Below are 12,005 nucleotides of genomic sequence, written 5' to 3' on the forward strand. Positions count from 1 at the left end.
CATCTTTTAAAAAAAAAAAATTAATAGTCATTAAGCACACACACATTCTCCCCTCTTTTTCTGCATTCTCCCACTGACCACTGACATGTGAGCGTGCCTTAAACCCCCCCACCCAATCCACACTTTGACAACAGGAAAAAATCAACAATAAATCCCCCACCCCTATCACTAGTACACACACACACACAAACTCCCATGCCCATAGTGCATGCAGCCTGTACATATCAGCTTGGTAGTGCAGGAGTGATGTTTACTGGACTGGACTAGGACAAGAAGGATTAGTCTTCTGCCACTTAAGCTCTGGACTCCACTTCTGCTGTGAGGGGCAGTCAACTCAGCCCTTCAGACAGATAAGATTGTGGGAGGAAGCAGGATGCTAACATGGATATGACCTCTTTAACAAACAATGTCTCAGAGATTACAGTGCATTTTAGAGGGGTGACAAAGAGAATTTAGAATAGCAACATTTCTCCCCCAAAAATGAGAACCGTCTAAATATATTGGAGATAAATGTTGTTGCACATATGTGAAGACCCTATATACTATGTGGCTGTATTATCTACATTCTAATTCAGGTAAAATAGGAGTCACCACATATGTCATGACTTTTTCTACATTATTGCTTTCCAGTTTTTTTTAACAGATCTACTGTTTAAAGGTCACAGTAATGATTCACAACAGCAAGGACAAAGGTCTCTTTTTTTAAATATATAGGTGTATAGAGAAGAGCCTGACCTTTGAAAAGGGGTGGTGGGTTAATATCCCCTCTAGGAGTGAATGTAAATTTGAATGGTACCCTCTCAGTTCGTGGTGTACCTGTTTCTTGTGCATAGTCAATTGGTATCAATTGTGGACACTATTATCTGCATTTTAACCGTTTTAGACAGACTCTTAAGGTGTCGGTCTATAACAAATATTTTTTTAGTACTGTATATATAAATTGACTGTAGGCGAGAATTCAAGAAAAAAATCTATTCCAGGTTCCCGCCACACGTGCATTAAATCTCATATTGTGGAAGGATTGAGAACGTCAATGTGATAACAGAATAAAGGGATCAAGAAAGTTATGGAAACGGGGAGCGGAGGGTTCCCATGAAGTAGGTTTTGTGAGGTGTGATGCAAGGGATTGGATCTTTCAAACGTTAATCGCTTCACTACCCAAAAGGGACGACTCCCCCTTTCTTCCTGTCTCTCCATCAGGACGAGGAGAAGCAGACTTGCGGAGGGTTGAAATGTGAAAGATGTGCACGTCTCATAGACAGATGGAAAATGAGGGGAGCAAAGGGCGGGGACTGAACACCACTCTTTTTTGGTGCACGTCTTTTTGTCATGTTCTTGTTTACGATTGCTGAACACTGTTTGACATTTGTGTGACATTTTGGGGCTGTGATCCGTCACGAAAAGAAATAATAGGCTAATATGACTATTTTCAACCCCATCAGGGACCGTGGTAACATCTATTTCAAAGATATCACTGGCTCGATTAAATTACTGTGTACTTGCAAAAAGGAAAAGTGTGAATCAAATAGAAACTGAACTTTGGACTTGAGTAGCTTGAATACATCCTAAATCAAGACTCTCTGAATGCTTCATCATTCATTCAACTTATCGCTTAAATGCAGCAAGAGGATTAGCCATTTGTGTGTCAAGTGCACATTTTGGACAAACTAACAGTATGAAATATTCATTAACCTAATTATAACAATGGCTCATTACTGTGAAAGTAGTGGACATCAATCCAAAACTCATCGTTCAATAAAAATATGTTAATTAGGCCCAAGGAAAGAAACCTATCTGCATGCAGAGACCAACTAGGAACAGATCCATAGGAGAAGACGGCATTCTTAACTCGCTTGTTGCCATTGACATTGATAGGCATCCCGTCCATTTGAAAAAGGGTAAGAGCCAATGGGGTAATAAACTTACCATATTTTTTGTCTATGTGCTCTCTATGTTAACACTGATTTTAATTGAATAACACTCATTTTTTTCCCCAATTTAAAGTCAAGTTTATGTATGCCCTCTCCTCAAAAGATCCCAAATGACTAAGAAAATATTAAAACTTTAAAGAAGCAAACAAATGCGAATTCGAAGTAAAAATCTCCAAATTCTATCAATATGCAGTAAATTCATTCAATGGTGAGTTTTCTTTCTTTTCGACAATGCTGCCAAGAAACCTAAAATCTTGTATCTCCTCAAAAATATTCTGATTGAAATGAATATTAATGCCTTCAATCCATGTCAGCCTTCCCCAAACATTTTTATACGAAGGTCACATTTTCTTTTGAATAAAGAAAAATACATTTTCAAAAAGAATTCAATAAAATGTCATAGTTTTTGCCGCATTGCTTCCTTAATTACAATTGCCATTGTGCTGTGCCTATGAAATAAAAACCTATTTACCTTCAGGTTTATATTACTTGCAAGTAATGAAGTGCTGAACAAGACTCCGGCTTTCATTGCCGCAGTCTATAATTCTAATCTAAAACAAATTGAGCTCCACTCACCACATAGTTAAAGTTTTTATCACAGACGTGAATGAGGATGGACTGTCGCCTGAGGTCGTGAAAATAAACCACAGCGGTCATGGTGCCCTAATGCCTCGCCATTTTTGCATCGCTTTAAACTTTTAGAATGGCCGGGCTGCTATCCGTAATAGGGTTCTTCATCTCTTGTTACCATCCTGCAGATATTCGCCTTCTCATGGGCTCATATAAGCATCTGCAGACATGGGATTGGCTCATTCCTTGAGTTTCTCACTTCACGAAAAAGTGCTACTTTGGCTGGCAAGCTTGACACGAGCCATCAGAGATAATGACATGAAAGCCTTTTTTTTTTTTTTACAGATGGGAGTGCCGGTGGGCAGACTTGGGAGGGCAAGTCATAATTTCCCCAAACAAATAGTCTTTCCTGTGCAGAGGAAGACAGGTTCATGAGTCTACCTAGTATCCCGTATAGTATAAGTGTACCCAATAGCGTATATAAATCAATACCTAAGGCCCAGGCAACCCATCGTCTGGCACAAATTTATTTTCAAAAAATTGAATGTCTGCGAAGAATCTACACTCCATACCCACCATATTTAGTATTTTTCACTTTCAGGACCATCAAAATTCATTGACTATATCATACCTGTCAACCTCTGCCGATAACTGCCCTTATAAATGATTATGATTCCCCTTACAAACCCCCAAAAAACCTTACAAACGAGTCGTACGGTGTTTGTAAGGTTTTTTGGGGGTTTGTAAGGGGAATCATAATCATTTATAAGGGCAGTTATCGGCAGAGGTTGACAGGCATGCTATATATGTCAAATGAATAGGAAAAACGCTCAAGTCAAAAACACATTTCAACCAAAGGGAAACAATATTCTATGGAGATAGATATGTATTTATTTTTTTATATCTTATATCCAATTATTGTCTGTTAGAAGTTGTTTTATATATAGATATATAAAACAACTAACAGACAATAATAAGATATAATGTTTCTTACATCCACCTCAGCATCTGATCATGAATTAAATATAAACATTAAATAAATATAAACAATCCCTTTTTTAATTAAAAAGAAAATAATTTAGCAAATATTAAATGAAACTGGTATATAAAGTTAAAATTTCCAGGAAAAGAAAACTTGAGGTGAAAGCTGAATCTAATTCGATCACCTTTAGAAAATGTTTTGGCAAAGACAATTGCCTTTTTTTATGGTGAATAATCAAATAATCAGTGAATTAGGTTTCTTTTCAAGGTTACTGTAGCAACACTTTCACAAACGCTGTCAGCACTGCAGATATCGCGACGACATTAGTCTGAATTCATCCACATGCCTCTTCTCTGACCATTATAAACACTGCGGATTTTTACAAAACCCTTCACATTAAGACCCCTATTCAGAGCTTTGCCGTAAAGTTGACAAAACGCTATTTTCTTTCCCTCAAATTGACACAGATTTTCCGCCTTTCAGTTCAAACGTTAAAACCTTCCAATGTGAATGCGGAGCGAACGCTTGACTGCACTGCTGTTTGTAGAGTCCTCAAATCCCCAGCGGAATAACGTGAATGCCACAGCTGTCTTATAAAAGCGTAAAAGTAGGATTTAAGAACACTGTTGTTGAATGTAGGCCATTCATAATGCAGCTTGGGCCATGAAAGAACACTACCTGACATCAACCAATAAAGAGGAGCAGTTAGTTTATGCATCAAAATCGTGGACTTCTTCTGATTCTATTTATTTCATTAGAGATGCCAGAGAAGCTCTATTCATCCATGGAGGAAGCCCTCAAATTGAAACGTTCCCACTGTAAGCCATTATCACCCAAGACAGCTCATTGATATCGACCAGTAAGGCCATTTCATGCATCGCATTATTGTACCTGTTCAGGAGAGGAGACGCATGCAAATTTATAAACGCTCATCTCCTGCCAACTAGAAGCTGCACTGGTTCTGAAAAGCCGTATTGAACATTTTGAGATTTGTGGGTTTTAGCTATATTTCAATACATTTTAATCCAATGGTATCAGAGACAAACAGAACCCCAGTCTTTATTAACTTGATCAGACTGGAGTTCTACTGATGCCACTAATGTCTGACGATTCATGTGACATTAATTGCATATCGCACATGTCTGTGTGTGCGTAAGATTAGTATTGACTGCAATTGGCTGGCAAACAATTCAGGGTGTAGGTTCAGGGCTCAAGCACAAATATGCGTTCAACTGCAGACGTATCGGATAGATATCCAATTTTGATCCACATGCAAATGAGCACAGGTCGGTTTTGGGGAGGAGAGGGGTGGAATTGGAATGCATTAAACTACTTGCATGTCGAATCGACCTGCAGTGTACCCTAAGCCTAATAAACTTTTTTGGCTTATGGACTCAAACTAGGAGCAAAACTAAAATGCCTGCTGAAAAAACATTGATCTCAGCTGTTTTAGGAATATGAATTTTGATTGATTATCCTGACAAAACCATCAAAACAAAACCTCCTGAGCTGCGTTTCAAACCAAGAAACTGAAACTGGTGACAGTTATTTATACGCTAAATATTGCTTTGTGTCAGGGTGCGCATCTCACATTTAACTCAATTATGTGTCTTCTCATGGTCGTTCCTTTGCGTTTTAATTTAGTTTGGACGCAACTCACCGTTGGCAGCAGTTGCGACAACTTGATTGAAGAATGGTCTGAGCTGGAGGCGACACCACTGGTTGATAGAATGTGTGGCCGTTTTGCATAAGCATAGCAAGCAGTCTTCTGAATATTTACCTCAATGAACGCAAACTGGAAAATAAATGGAGACAACACAGAGGGGGTTATTTAAAGCCAATGAATTCAATTAGCCGAACTTTTCCACCCACAGAGGAGTAGTAAAAGTCAACATTTGCACGTGCAACACAGCACAAAACCGCTGTTGAGGGGCGCAATGGGCTCACGTTACTAAAGACTTTACTTACAAGCTACAGACATTTGTGGTGAGGTTTTATCAAAAACACCGTTTTTACATACTGCTCCTCAAAAACCTGAACATGCTCTCGGCAGACAGCAACGATTTGCGAGTGACTCGCCTTGAATTCGCACTGGTCTTTTGTTTTGTATTGATCTTTATTTAGCAGCAAATAGCCTCGGAGATGTAAGGAGCTCAACAAAACACAATGTGGCAATGGGAGAAGGAAGTACTCATTTGTCACCACAGGGGTGGTTTACTTGCTAATTTCATTCATTCATTCGTTTTCTGAACCGCTTATCCTCACAAGGGCCGCGGGGGGTGCTGGAGCCTATCCCAGCAGACTTCGGGCACCAGGCGGGGGGCATTGTGAATTGGTGGCCAGCCAATTGCAGGCCACGAGGAGACGGACAATCATTCACTCTCACACTCATATTTAGAGTGTTCAACTAGCCTGTTTTTGGAACGTGGGAGTACCCGAAGAAAACTCGCGCAAGCCCAGGGCGAACATGCAAACTCCAGTTTGTTTTGTTTTGTCTATCAAGCAGCTTCAGTGTAATTGTAACAATGGCTCACCATAACAAAAGGATACTCATGTTTCATGCTCTTGTTAAGAGACAATAAAAATAGTAGTAGCGACGTAGTACCACCAGTCTGGGAAAACAAAGCAAATTGTCTGTGTTTCGAGGACGTCGCTCATGTCAGGCCAAAGATCCTGATTATTTTTGTGTATAATCTTCCAGAGAGAGGAATAATTTGACACCTCACACAGTAATAGCTGCCATTATTTGTGTATTTCTGTTCTTGTATGCAAGTAACAACAAACTGCTGCAACAGCAAATTGCTCTCTTGCTTGTAAAAGGAACCATAAAACCTGGATTTTCATCATCATAAAGTGGAATAGCAGCAATCTTTAGATGCCAACAACATTTTGTACATTTGCTTTTGAATTTACTCATGTTAAAGTAGCTTTTATTCTGTTATGAGCACTTCTGGTACAGTTCATTAATTTATATTCCGTACCGCTTATCCCAGGGGTGGGCAGATTATTCCACAAAGGGTGGGTCCGGGCTTTCATTCCGACATATAGAGAGGGCACCTTTTCACCAATCTGGTGTCCTATAAGTGCAATCAGTGGATCGCAGTCAGGTGCTTCTTGTTTTCTGCAGAAATCTCATTGGTTAAACTCTCTGTGCCGGATCGGTTGGAACAAAAACCTGCACCCACGGCGGCCCTCGAGGACCAGTTTGCCCACCCCTGGCTTATCCTCACAAGGGTTGCGGGGGGTGCTGGAGAATTTCCCAGCCAAACACGGGCAGCAGACGGGGGATACCTCGAATTAGTTGCCAGCCAATCACAGGGCACAATGAAACAGCTTGCTCACAATCACACTTCCACCGGGAGGGAATTCAACCCAGACCGCCCACTTTGAAGTCAGGCAGAAGAACCACTGCACCATTGGGTGTCTCTTCTGGCAGTGTTTGAGTAAAATTCTGAATTAAAGTATGAATATTTGTGTGTCTATCTTAACATCTTGATCTTTTACATCATTTACTGTCCTTAGGGATGATAGAAATCCAATCTATTTGATCTGAGAAGGGCTGTCAGTGAATGATTAAAATGGGGTTCATATATTGCTGCATAGCATGGTTACCTGAGGGAGAAGATAGCCAAGAGACAGGCCAATAGGTTCTGAGCAAAGAAGGCACACGATTCTTTAACCTAGCCTGATCATCTGAGAATGTGAGCATGATTACAGCGCTCGCAAGCACTTGCTCTTCAGGCAAGGTCGAGGAGGCGTTTGTATCTTCTTGTAGAGCTTATGGAGAAAGTCAAACCCTACAATCTGGTCATTTTTTAATCTTGTGGCATGTGACTTTTTTTCTGGCAAGAACTGGGGTTTCTAGAGCTGGGACTTTATTGGTTATCAGCACAGGGTGGAATGGGGTGACGTAGCGCAGCTCTGCTCGTAGCACTGCTCTACGCAAAGCTTGTCTGAGAGACCTGAGCGCTCCAACAATTATTAATAATGACTTTTGCGATCAAAGAACATTCAGTAGGAAATTTGATCTGAATCAGGCAGTTTTCTGTTCTCCCTTTCAAGACACGCTTATGCAACTGCCAGTGCTGCTTTGAGGACTGGCCTAAAAATAACAGAGTAGAGATCAGTGTGTTCACGTAGTTTTGGAGAAAGTTCACAGATTCGTGCCAGACTTCATTAAAACAAATACATGAAGAAATATTTCTTTTGTACATTTTCGAGGTCTTTTTGTTCAACGAGTTTCAGGCACAGTTATGGAAATCACAATGTTACATTTGTTTTCAATTTCTCTATCTATATTAACATTAGTGTTAACAGGAGCATGAGGAAAAATCCCCTTTTCTTCTTGATTTATTTCGACAGCCTGTAACTGTTTTTCAAATCACACGAATGGTACCAATACAAGCAAATATACAAAGTGAGTTTTGGACGATTAAAACACAGCTTCTTTAGATTTTTCCTTTCCTTTTGGAGGATTGCAATTCATTTTCTTTCCTCTTTTGCTTTTCTTCTCTCCCATCCTAAATATTTCAATGGTAACAAGATTGCACTTGCAGCCACGCATCCAACCATGTGCTATTTCTTTACAAGTAAGGTCTTCTACCTTTAGGCATGTTCTTGTCCACCCTGCCTAAGGGAAATCAAAACATATTGACATGTTCCTTTAGTGTATGCTTCATTGGAAACATTTGAAAGATCATCCTCCCCCGGCCGACACACACAAAGACATGTGTTTGCTCCTCACACACACTAAATATTTTCCTAACCACACGATGAAGGTGAAAAATTAAATATAACATCCTTGTTTCTAGTTTTAATTGCATGTCATCAGATTTCCATCCTCCTGAAACTAGACTTAAGCTTGTGTGGGGCATTGGAGAACACACACGGTTGTGCAAAAGAAACTGTGTGTATTGTATATATGCAACTGTCAACAATATCACTAATTCATGTGTCATCTTCACATCTTGGCATGTTACTGCCCTTCGATTGCCCTTTTTCTCTCCTTGGAATGCATTTCTTGTTCTTCTCCGGGCGCTTTGATTCGAGATCAAGCCCCTACAGGGATGTCATACAGTACATTCATTCTGTCAGCAGTCAGTTCATTTGGTTCACCATCTAATGAGAACTACATCTATGCTAGAGGAGCTATGGCAATTGTAGTACATTAACTGACCACCTTCGTTTATCTTTTTTAGGTGCCTGCTTGTGCTAGAGCCACTAAGTTACAAACCTAGAGCCCCAAAGGAGAGGGTTTTTGACAACAAATGGAAATGTATCTTGGTCTCTAAAGAGTTCCTTTTGCATTGCTTTTACAAATGGTCCTTCTTTGTCACTCCAGCTATTACCACCACTTGGAAAAGGCCTCATTATGTTGTTGCAACACGCCAGAGGGTACGGATCCAAAGTGCCAGGATGTGGTTTCATTTTAAAGTCACAAAAAGCAGGCTGCAATATAGATGCCATTATTTCTAAGATAGGTAAGAGTTTGTGGAAGTGTCCGAATAATTGCAAGTCTTTGCCGTGGTTATCGTTGTATAAAGATAACTGTTAAAAAGAACTATCGAACATTAATCACCATCAATGGCGACCAATGAGATATCAATCTTTAGAATTGTAAAAACTTTATTTTTATTGATAAAATAAGTAAAATAGTACCTAAAAAGGCATTTTGATCATCGGTCACTTGCAAGTCGAGATGTGGAATGACTGAATTGTTCAGTTGTCTCCAATCGCCAGTGTGCAAATGGTTCAAGCCTCAATTCAAAAGATTGTGGCGGCTGAGAGAGCTGACAAGAATCACAACTTTAGGAACACCTTAAGCTATAAGGTGTTCCTATAGTTGTGATTCATGTCAGCTCTATCAGGCGCCGCAATCTTTTGCTCACGTTGCGATTGTCAGCGGCACCAAGCTGTGAAGCACGTGTCACCGCGGGTGATCCATGGATTGGTGGTCCGCCTGCCTAGACATGGCAAGGGAGGGGATGGGGGAGACTGACATCTTGACAGGTGATGGATGCACTAAAAACGCACTTTAAAAATCAGGCTGCAACTTTTGTCACGTAGACATAATTATTCATAGCCCTTCTCCAACTCGCTTCCTGCTGCAACAGCAGGGAAAAAAATTGCTGGAGAGCCACAAGAGATGTCATCTCGACATACCATCAGAGGGGTGCGCTGGACTGGTGTGATAGAGTGCAGATATTGCTGATATATACTAAACTAATGTGACCTTGCGCTGGCACCATAGAGCTTAACACTAGAGGCAAACTGGCCAGGAGCCACACACGAGCGGGCTGTTGTGGTTCATTTTAATTTGAATTTGAAATAACATTTAATTTATTTCTAATTGAATTTGTTCATTAAAACCATTTTAAAAAGATTATTAACCAGTTTTTAAACTTAGTATGATCATAGTGAGACTTGACATCCACGAATGTGGACCTCCCATTTTAGATCAAATAGGCCACACCCAAATGGTAATATTGCAGCATGCATGTCCCAAAATATGATTCCCACATTATGGATGCCAGGTCTTAATGAATGACCAAAAATACTGTCAAAAAATAACCAAAAGCAGAAAAAGGTGAAGTAATCGCTGCGGAAAGGTGAGGCTGCAGACTTAATGATTGGGATGATGAATTTGTTCGTGCTGCTTTTCACAGTGGACTGTTTCAAAAGATTTCAGGGCATTGTAAGGTGGTTTATGAATGTGATGAGTCGGTGTTGATTAAAGTTAACCTGGGCGAATGCACGACGCATGATTGATTCTCCTAAGCGGCAAAGTTTTTGAAAAGCACACATAAAAAACAATGTTGTGTTTGGTCTTGAATAAAGGCCAAGGGCTTCGCCTCATTTTTGCTTAATGTAAGCAATTAATGTCAGCCAATTTATGCAAAAATCAATCTAACCAGTAAATGACAAATACTATTTTGTATTAAAGTGAGACCTGCTCAAGAAATGTCCTGTTTACAAATATTACACGATAATCTGTTACATTTAAGCCAATTTTCAAGCCTCAACAATATATAAATACAAAATTATAATATATATTTGTGTATATATATATATATATATATATACACATATATATATATATATATATATATATATATATATATATATATTTGTAAATATATATATATATATATATATATAAGGGTTCTTTATTATCCTTGTAATCACGTTTGCTGACAGATATGACCCCCTGCTTGAAATTAATCTACACACACACACGTGTCTGCATATTAATATTGCACATGCATACTAATGGCAGCTCAAGGTACCCACAAGAGACATTCCAAGCTGTTAGAACCATACCCCCCATCTCCCACCAGCCGTAGGCTGCTAGTTGTGATATGTAAACTGCCAGATATGACAATGCTGATCATAAATCTTCATTAGTGCATGCAAAAAGAAAAAAACTATAATCTTTTCTGATTATTCAGAGGTAGACAGTTTGATAGGTTTCCTTCAGTGCTGTTTCATTGAAAAGGTCAGGTTTTGCAGGTGAATTAATTAATCAATTTAAATGGTTTACTAATTTGTAGCAAAATGTTAACAAATCTGGACCTTTACCCACATCATAGTCTTTCACTGCAGAGCCAAACTCAAATCTAAACATTTTAAAAATGTGAACCAAACTCCCTGCTTTATCTTTTGCTGTGCCACGGGAGATGAGGAAGTCCTTTACTTTGCTGTTTTGAAAGTCAACACACCTCCTTCATGCAGCATATCAATGAGAAACCACTATAACTTACACACAAAAGATGTAGACAGATAAATTGATGGATGTTTATAGTGCTGATCTGAGGGAAAGAGCACGGTTCTTAACTCAGAGTATTTCATATCTTTTACTTTATCACTAGTGTGCCCCACTCTACCCAAATGACAAGGCTCAGGTTACGTGTAAACAATGTAATAAATAGACAACACCAAGTATAAATGACCTTCATGTGAAATATGGTTGCTCAAAGTAGTATTTAATAATGCAAATGGAAGATTTCTTAGACCTCAATTGCTTTTAAAGGAAAAACAAAACCTAGTATATATAAATTTACACATCTAAAAAAAAGGAGAACATACTGTTTAAAGAAAAAATACATAGCTTCTAAGGACAACCATTACCTAACATCAAACATACACTCACCACTTAAGCGGGGTTGTGGTCACCTGGCAAATATAACTAGTGTTTAAAAATAACCAGTAATGTAACAGATTTTAGCTCAGGCTAATATTTGGATACGACTGATAATTGGGTCTTCTCTTTTGGGGCATTCGCTCAAATTGTCGGTACGCCACTTCAATGTTACTCAAAGGACCAACTCACGGCAAGAATTAAACTAAGATTACATCGCTGGAAAGCATCTGTACCTTCTCTTTCTTTTGGAGTCTCTCTCTTTCTCTTTCTCTCTCTTTCTCTCTCTCTCTCTCTCACTCTCACTCTCTCTATCTCAGGCATGTAGCAGAGATTTTAGGAGGCACTTGAATGAGGAAAATCTCACTCTCAAAGCCAGTCAAAC

The 12,005-nt window shown here is 39.3% G+C and overlaps 2 protein-coding genes across 2 annotated transcripts in view; one reads left to right on the forward strand and one right to left on the reverse strand.

Annotated features, from left to right (window-relative positions):
* Positions 1-12,005, reverse strand: part of dph1 (diphthamide biosynthesis 1) — a 155,624-nt gene that overhangs the window by 102,249 nt on the left and 41,370 nt on the right. Inside the window, exon 3 of the mRNA XM_077611089.1 lies at positions 5,144-5,278. The gene's annotated coding sequence lies outside the window, so the exon portion shown is untranslated. The remainder of the gene's footprint in view (positions 1-5,143; positions 5,279-12,005) is intronic.
* Positions 1-12,005, forward strand: part of rtn4rl1b (reticulon 4 receptor-like 1b) — an 89,415-nt gene that overhangs the window by 47,125 nt on the left and 30,285 nt on the right. The window lies entirely within an intron of this gene.

Source organism: Stigmatopora argus, chromosome 10, assembly GCF_051989625.1.
Source record: "Stigmatopora argus isolate UIUO_Sarg chromosome 10, RoL_Sarg_1.0, whole genome shotgun sequence".
Classification (NCBI taxonomy): Eukaryota; Metazoa; Chordata; class Actinopteri; order Syngnathiformes; family Syngnathidae; genus Stigmatopora; species Stigmatopora argus.